Raw genomic sequence first — 9,549 nt, forward strand, 5'->3', positions numbered from 1 at the left:
GAGTTCGCTTGGCCAGTTCTTCTTCGGGGTTGCCTCCGCAATGGCAGCTGTGACGTCAAGCGGGAAACCATTTGGCATGATCTATCCTGTGGGTAAGGCTCAGCTAGAAGGCCTTGAAAACTCGCCGACGCGGGTTGTTTGGTAGCGGTAAACAATGATGTCGGGTTGCGTAGCAACCAACCAGAGAAGCCCAGCGAGAAGTTTATCCAAATGCGGGCGCAAATGCAATGGTTACTGAGTACCCGGCCGTTCAGTCCTTGTTTCGTATAAAGCGATTTGCATTAGCACTTGGGACCGCTAGGGTCTCATTTCAGGGCTCCAATAAACCAACAGAAGAATCGAGAAGTGAAATGTGGTGCAAGGGCCTGCTGGTGACCTGTGGAAGTTCTATTTGTCCTCGACACACGCTTGCGCAGTTTGATGATGGCGTTTATTGTGACTATACCCTGTTGATTGTTGACAAAACACGAGCAGCGCATCGGAAACCAAATTGGGATATCCCATAGTCTCTAGCCCGACCACTGACCGGCTATCTAAGCATCGGATCGGTGACCAGTCGCGGTGAGTTTCATTCAAATTTGGCGCCGACCCGAGCGCGATAGCTGGTGCTTACCGCGTGCAGCGTCGTCACGAAAATGTAGGTCACATCGCAGTAGGCCGGGGGAACGGCAAGGGGCAGAGCCAAAACAAACGGGCGATTGAGACATGATGACGACATCGGCGGTCGAAAGCGAAAGTAAATAGAAAACACGCGTACGCTCGGCCCGCGACACGAGGATGGCGCGAGCGCGGCCATTGCGTAGAGTACGACGCAAAAATGTAAACAAACCGAAGCGCCCCGATGACAGCTGAGCGCAGAGAGCGAGAGAGTTTTTATGCTGTCCCCGAGAGCGAATTCCGTTGCCGCTGTGCGCGAGTGTTTGTGAAGGGGGGCCCCCGGTTTTAATGTTATTCCATTTGTTGTGATCCGCTTCGTTCGCATCCGCCGCGAACACATCGCGCGGCGATGATGGCGTTTTCGTTCCTTTTTTCCGTTGGCCCGTTGTCATGCGTAATAGCCCCGAATGACCGTGACTTGCCGCTCCGTTGGTTGGCGGCTAGACTAGTTGAGTTGGCTGTCAAGTGAAAATAGTGTTCCCCGTAATTGAAAGACCGACCGCACTTTGCGCTGCCACTTTTGAGGGAACCTGGGGGAATAATTGTGTGTAACCTGTGCACTTTTGAGGAACCAATAGTAGGGGCAGTACAATGGGCATATAATTTTGCATTCGCCAACATTGACGAGTCCATCCAGGCTGGCTGGCTGTGCCGATCATATGCGATTTTTAAGACTACTAGATTTCACCAGCGCAGTGAGGCAGTAATTGTTGAAAAAATAAAACAATTGGACTACGATTATGATGTATTTGTGTATTTTCTTTATTTAGCTATATGATGGTGTGGAGATCAATAAAAACACGTTGCTCGACACTATTCTGCGCACTTATTCTGAATGGGGCATTTTCTCCATTTTCCTATCTCGGAGTCCCTGTCACCACTTTTTACTGTTTGAAGATGTAAACGTAAGGCACTTTTTTCTTCGCACTTTCCCACTTTCCAAAACTTGATGTTTTTATTCTCTACATACTTTCATTATTCAACACTTTTAGTGTTCCTATTTTCTGTGCATTTATCACGTTTCTATTTTTGCATTCTGTTTCTTTTTTTTGCACACCTTCCCAACACTTTGAAATTCCTATTTGCTGCGCGATCTTTCCTTACCACCGTATAATAGTTTCTGTTTCCTGCATACTCTTCGCTTTCAAAAGCCTGAAGATGTCCTTATTCTCTTTTGAAGCCCGACATGGGTAACCTAAAACTCGACCAAATTGTCGCCCCGTTCATCTCGTTGACCGTTTTAAAGTATCGATCGTGGCCAATCCCCGTCGCCCGTTCGCCGTGAAGCTTCAACCTACATCGTCTCTTCGTATACCAACACTTAACAGCTACTATTTTCTGCACTATTTGCTTCACTTTCAAGCGCCTTGAAATGACTTTTTTCACTGCTCGAAGGAAGAAATGTCTTAAATTCCCCATTTAAATTTCACTCGGCTATATTGTAGACTGAAGGACTTCGCTTAATTCGTAGGGCTTGGTTGAATCAAAAGATACCTATTTCACCAATCGAACTCAACGCTCTGTGTTTCACTATATAATCGCAGATTCAGACAAAAGAAAAGAAAAGAAAGTAAAAAGGGAAATATGCGGTCTGTTCTAATAGTGGCATAATCGCGAATCGGCACTGTCAATTTGTTCTGTGGTATGATCTGTGGTGTTTCTGAATTTATTGAACAAAGGTTCGCTTATTATTAGTGTAAAATGTTGATGTCGGTTCCTCAGTAGACTTAAATTGGAGTTGTGTCCCAGCCGTGCGAAGAACGGCCGACACTGGTGCTCTCGCGTGGCACCCGATGACCCGCACTGAAATCGAAACCCTTTTCTTTCAGGGCTCGCCGCTTGTACAGATCATGCAACTCAAAGCGTCAGACGGATAGGGTAGTCTTCAGAGAATTCCTAGTACCTGAACGTGGACTTAAGATATGCCAGATCTTCCTTTAGGATTATTGATGGTCAATTTCCGAAGGAAATTCTTCCCAAGGCACAAGCTAGTTCCAATTGAAGAGGAGAAAGGCAACTCGACTCGATTCGTTTAAGAACTAATATGCAAGGTGTTTATTCATACAATTTTCATGGCCTTATATACTAAATTTTCGGAACATTTTCTCGCTAGAACCTTACTCTTTGAACCTGTCCCTTTTCAAGATAAACTTTGGTCCTATCAGAGTCCCAAGGGACCTTCCGTTGCGCGCAGTACTTGCGCATGCGGTTAAATCGGTTCGTTTATGGTCCTTCGAAGGCGACTCGTCTTACGCTCGTTCCGAGTTTCCTGGTTGGAGGTCTGTTCGCGATATGAAACGTACGTTGCATTATCTAAACATTGGTTCCCTTTTCTGGTTTGATCCGTAATTCACTTGTCGCGTTCTCAACAATTAGTAACAATGTGTGTTGGGTGTGATCGGTTCAATTCATTACAAAGCGCTCCGCTTATCTATTCAGCTATTTGTCGCTTGTATCCGAGGCTTTTGGGATCCTACATGGTTCCTACGATCTCCCGGTTTTTGGAAGGGGAAAAAATAGTCAATAAATTGACTATAGCGAAAAGAATCAAATTTCTATTTTATGGAAACGGATGATATGGATAGCGACGAGATTGATCTGCAAAACGATCGCGAATCGTTCAATATGATCCCAGAAGCAAAGCGTCGCAAAATTGAAAAAGTTGTTCGAAGATTGACGCTAATTGCAGAAGAGTCACATACTGAAACAAATGCTTCGCGCATTGCATCATATCTTTGAACAAACGATAAATAACGTTACTTCATACTACTGCGAGAACCCGGACGCCATCCCCGCCCGGGTCGGAGCCGATTTTTTAGCCGGAACGTACGTCACCTAGCCGGAGCGTTATCCCCACCAACGACGTACAACGCCACTGACGGACCTGCCAATATCGGATATCGTTGAGGACGTGTTGGTAGGAGATGATTACATCCTGGTGCATTTTGCGGTTATAAAAAAATGTTTCCAAAGCTTGTCGAAGCGATGGGATGGAAGCCGGAAAGATGCACAATTTTAAAACAAATATGTGGAACATTAAGTTTCCGTTTGACAAAGCAACATCAACCGTCGATCGCAATCCAAGGATAGAATATATTAGTACTAACTGTGTTTGGAAAGCGGCTACTTTCGCCACATTCATCGATTTCCACGCAATGATTGTGCTCTACAGAGTGTGGGGACGAAGACTAGTCGTTGGTTTGGTTGCTGCACCACGCGGTGGCAATACTTAACATCAAACAATTTCACACAACGCTTTTGTTAAACTATGCTAAAACAATTCGTTGAGAAATGGCATCACAATGCGGAAAGATTCGGCCCTGTAATGTTGAGCATTCATTGCTTACTTCATATGACCGATGAAGTCGAAAGACATGGGTCTCTAAGAAACCACTCCGCGCATCCGCACGAGAAGACCCTGCTCAGGGTCCGTGAAACAACCCCACTTGCCGAGAACTCTGACACATCGGAGGTTTGCCATGATGAGACGCGGGAGGCCAAAATCACAACTTCTTGCCAGCCGGCGGCTGCTCTCTCTTGTCGCGCATCTACCCCGGATGGGCCTTTCTTTCCACTTTCTGTTGCCGCTCGACGATCCCGCGCAGCTACTGCGCCGAGGTGTTCTCTCGTTGTCGTAGGTCGTTCTCTGGCCCCCCACCAACCAGCGTCGGCGTTTCCAGCTTTATCAAAGACACGATCAATGTCAGTGTCGAAGTAGTTTGCAATCGCTTCGTTCCCACTTCATGTTGCCGCCGTGCCGGTGTTTTCCCGCTTTAGTCGGATGACATTAGAACTGGACTGCAGGAAATCAAAGGAAAACCGCAGTTCAGTCAAAAGAGATTCGAGCAAAATCTTCGCACCGATTAATGTAACTCTAAATGGTCACTTACTACATCCTTTTGCTCTCTATTGGTCCATTGGTCCCGTGGTCGAGGTCGAGACATCGTGTCGTACGAAGGGGTTCGACGAATCCTGCCGTACTTCTGTGCTGCTTTCTCGTTTTTGTCCTGCCGCGCGATCCGCTGAAATATTGACGGAATAATTAATAGATGAATGGTTGTCCGCCGCTATAGGGGTTCTTGCGAAACTATTCCATACCGATTTTCGCTTCCGTCCATAGGCGCTCGTGTGTTGCTCCCATTCGTTGTTGCCGCATCTCTCCGCCTGATCCGAAATCTCCGCTTGATCCGGAAGAAGAGTGAAGAGTGTGTGCGCATTGCGCAAGTTGGACCGGAACTGCCTTTGTCCACTCAGTAATGCAGGCGGTAGTTGTCTTATATCTGTTATGTAATTTGGCAAACTCGGCCAGCAAGGTGCGTCAAGGTCATCAAGAAACGTTACGGTGCATTGCCTGCCAAGGCCCCAACAAAATGTTCAAACATTGTTCCGTGTTCTAATACACTCTGCATATGTGCGCAACTCCTGTGGTTGTTCCCGTTCGTTTCCGCCGTTCGGAGTTCACGACGTCGTAGGCTCAAGCGCGTCACATTCCCCACTTTTAACACACCGAGTAGAAGAGCGCACAAAAAGTCCTAGGAGGATGCCTTCCCTAAACAATTCCTGATCGGTTTTTAGGCCGTTTTTAGTGTGGTGTCATTTCGCACGCTCGAGCACATTCAATTGCTGTGGGTTTGTTTGTTGTTTGTGCAGTTTTTTTCTGTTTATAATTATGTCGCAATTTGTAAATAATAGAATTAAAACTAGCAAAATTCTTGTAAGCCGGCCGTCTCCTCTATAATTCCTCAACAAAGCTTGGGAAGACGTTGCAGTTGCAGCAGAGGTTCGCTCGGTTCGCAATGTTTATTGTTTGTCGCAGCAACACCCTTAGTTCAAACGCAAACAAAGGGACGATTGCATATATGGCTCCCGAAATGCACAAACGACGCCCCTGCACGCACTAACTGTGCATTCCGTCGGTGTGCATACAACAGGCACTATCTGTGAGTACCGCTGGTACCTCAACAAACAGGTGCTTGAGAGACCGGAGACCGAGAAGGGTTCTCGAGAGTTGCATTGTGATTCTTGTGCATTTCACATCTAACTAGAATGGATTTCTTGTACACGAAGAAAGAAATAAATGTGCTGAGTGCAATTGCCGTGGAAAAATGTTAGATGATAGTTCGGTTAGTTGTAATAGCCAAGTTTGCGTACAGGCGTGTCACGTACACGTTGCTCGATCCATGTCTACATCCATTGCTATACGCTCTACAGTGTCTTGGGACGCTCCGTATCGCGTTTCGATTTAAATTGCAAGGGATAAAGCGTCACATCGTCGTCGAGACATGTGAACCTATATGGTGATACAAACATTCTCTCTACATTATTCATGCAAAGTAAAGCACTAAAAAAATGAACACACAAATCCATTTCATCATATGCGAAACCGCTACAGTTGTCCACAAAAAATGCCTATCTCAGGCCAAACATTAATGTCCGTAATCAAAACAAAAAAAGCCGTGTAATAAATTTACACCGTTGTGTTTGATGCATCCCTACTGTTCCAAAGTCCACAAGCGAAAAAAAATTAGTGTTTATGTGGGCAGAAAAAAAGCCTTTCGAAGAACATATGAAGGAATTCCTTCGTCAAAAAAAGCCACAGGCGGCCATTAAAGTATTCGCAAAGCAATTATAATTATACATTCGCAGTAACATAGTTTTGTTTGTGTTTCGCGTGTGTGTGTTTGAAGTACGACAACCACGGGGCGGCGCGTATATGCATAAAAACTACCGCATCTGCTCGGAACATTTCGCACTGGACATGTTCAACAATCCCAACAATCCTGGCGGTGGCAGTGCTAGCGAGTCCGCGATCGACACCTTTTATTTATCGGCCGCCGTAGCGGCCTTCGGCGCAGGCGCCGCGTCTTTCCATCACTAACGTGCTAACCTCTCGACGCTATTCATGGCGGCGGTCCGCGCCGCCTTGACCACTAGAGTGACCTGTTGAGTACATGCAGACGAAATGCATGCTCGAAAAACATCTAAATTTAACTGAGGAATGGTCGTTCTTTGGTCAAGCAAATGCCACTCCCTTAGTCGAGGGAAGTTCAGTAGAAAAAACTCTTCGGAAACACTGTTAACTTTAACCACGTTTAGCTGAGGGCTGAAATGCTGTACAACGTTTAAAAACGGTCCTTCTTCGTCAAGCAAGTGCAGCTGTTCTAAGCGCAGGGAATTGGAGGGCAAATTGAGGGCATCTCTGAATGAGAAAAGTGCGGTATTCATTGAGGGCAGATGGCTCACGGGCGGACGCCTGAGGACCGGAAAGTTCATGGACACTGAATTACAACAACTTTTGGATGAAAATGACACGCAAACGCAACAACAACTCGCGGATCAACTAAATGTGTCCCAAAAAACCGTGTCTAAACGCTCGAAGGCCATGGGAAAGATCCAGAAGATGGGAAAATGAGTGTCACATGAACTCAACGAAAGGCAGGGCAGCAGGAACACCGGAAAACCATCTGTAAAATTCTGCTCGCCAGGCACGAAAGGAAGTCATTTCTCCATCAGATTGTGACTGGCGATGAAGAATGGATTAACTATAAGAATCCTCGAAAGAAAAAATCATGCGTCAGTTCGGGACAATCACCAACTTCGACTGCCAAACCAGATCGATGCGGCAAAAAGACAATGCTGTGTGTGTGACAATGGGATCACCATTCCAAACGATGTCCCTGCACCAGCACGCACTGACAGTGAATACATACAGTGGACTAGAAACATTTGCAGAAATGCAAAAACTAGTTCAAAAACTTCCACATATTCCGGGCATGCCGAGGGACCCTCGAACCGTGCTCCAGGGGCCGTGGGACATCAACTCCAGCCCATAGAAGATGTCCCTGGCCCTTCTGGCATCGTGGTGTAAGTAAGTACGCCTGTGACATATAATTATCATATTACATTATTATTACATAATATTATCATTACGGAAGTCGCAATTCGTGCACAAACCCCATCGACCAGTGCCACGGACGGGAGTGAACGAAGTCACAACCACTCGAATGATCCAAACAGTCGCGCGAATTGTCAACTGTTTAAGTCAGAGCGGTGCTTGGAGACGCTGAGGCACGTGCGCGCTCGAAAGGTAGGTTTCTTAGTGGGGTAAATTTATTTAAATACGGTCGGAGACGGTCCAGCAAAGCGGATTGTTTGGGTGCCCAAAGTGCATCATCCCGGGCGAACCAAAACAAGACGGCTCTGTGTGTTTTCACAGCGCCACACCCTTCCCCGCACGAACGGTCGCTGATTTCGAGGGCCATCAGTACGATGCAACACATCGCACTAATGATGATCTTCGACAGATGACCCCTTTGGCCTATCTGCGCAATATAGACATCATTAAGGATGTAATTGTCGGTGACGACCGCCATTTGCTGCACTTAGGTGCGGTGCAAAATTTTTTTAAGGTATTTACGGCAAAAGATCGTATGACAAATGAAAATTATGACAAACTGCAGGATCTTTTGTGTCAGGTCCACTTTCCGTATGAAACTAAACACGGTCAGTTCGGCGACAACATTGTACTCTGGACCCCTTCAAAGTGGGGATACTTCTATGATGTGGTAGGCTAACGGTGGTTTTTAAGCAGGTGCTGTCGACACGCGATTTTGAACTCTATTGTAAGTCACATTAGGCGGTTGCCATTTGCAACTCCACTTGCGATGAGACGTTGTTGGACTATGCACGAAAATTACTCGGACTGTACGTCGCAGACTACAACACAATAGTCGGGTCTGTACCGTGCAACGTGGGGGAGAGGAGCCGGCAGAGGGAGCGAACGACAGCGAGTTGGAAAACTCTCCGGCAGCGGGTACCGGGTACATCCGGGTACAACCGCCCACCATCATTGTTGTGAATGTATCAGAAATTTTGGTTTTTTTTTTTGTATTTTAGAGACTTTGAGCTGCAATAGCCTAGCATTCGTCTCTTTTTAAATTTAATTTCATTCAACTACCAGTTGTCAATCAGGGTTCCTGGGTGTTTGAAGCCCTGGCCTTTCCGAGAGACGTAAACTGGTTGTTGTTTGATTACTTTTAGGGACTTTGACCTGCAGTAGCTTGTCATTTATCTTTTGTGGCTGATTTTAAAAGGAGTCTCTGTTACAGGTTAGGACCGCTTGTCGGTTGTAGTTCCTGGATAAGTAGAAACAGGTGTTTAAAGAAGAGAGGTTCGTACGTTGGTACGATATGATCCCCCAGTAGATCCACTAACCCATAAACCATCAGCAGGTAGCCCTCTTTCAAAGTGGACATTTTAGAATATTTGTTTAGGACTCTGAAGAAAATGTGTAATCAGTAAAATAGATCTTCCAGGATTCTTTTCAACTTGAAACTAGATTTCTTATCATGTTTCACATGATGCAACTGCCCTGAATCGAGGTAATGTATGCCTGGTCTTTATCGTTGTGAAGAATATGCATCCATTTATTCCGTATTTCGGTTCATTTCATTTGGTATCTGAGTACCCTTCCGCTGGACTTGGCAATTGATCCTGTGAAGACGTGTTGAATCAACTGGAAACAGTTTTAATTTGCAGTACTCGTTCCAAAGTCTTCCTTTTCTTTAGGCCTTTTTTCTTAGAATGTATCGCAAAACGCCTCGAATTCGTTGGAACGTATCGTTAAACCTCCGCAGTAAATATTTCGATTAAACTTTTCCGTTTTTAGTTTCATTTCTGGAAGGACCAAAATAAAATAACTGTTTCTTTAATAATAATAATACTATTTATTAGACCTGGTTGCTTAAAGCTATACAGGTGAGACTTACAAATCTAAGGAGAGGAGAGGAAATAGTAGAGGGAAAGGAAAGCAAAACGGACAACAAAGTCGAGCGAATCTCCTTTGTGAGGTAGTTCACAACACTTAGTCAGCGTGGAGGGTTTGAAGAGTAT

General features: G+C 45.6%; 1 pseudogene; it reads left to right on the forward strand.

Moving 5' to 3' along the window:
* Positions 1-1,843: 1,843 nt before the first annotated feature.
* LOC128271230 (uncharacterized) overlaps positions 1,844-9,549 on the forward strand; it is a 10,447-nt pseudogene continuing 2,741 nt past the window's right edge.

Source organism: Anopheles cruzii, chromosome 3, assembly GCF_943734635.1.
Source record: "Anopheles cruzii chromosome 3, idAnoCruzAS_RS32_06, whole genome shotgun sequence".
NCBI lineage: Eukaryota > Metazoa > Arthropoda > Insecta > Diptera > Culicidae > Anopheles > Anopheles cruzii.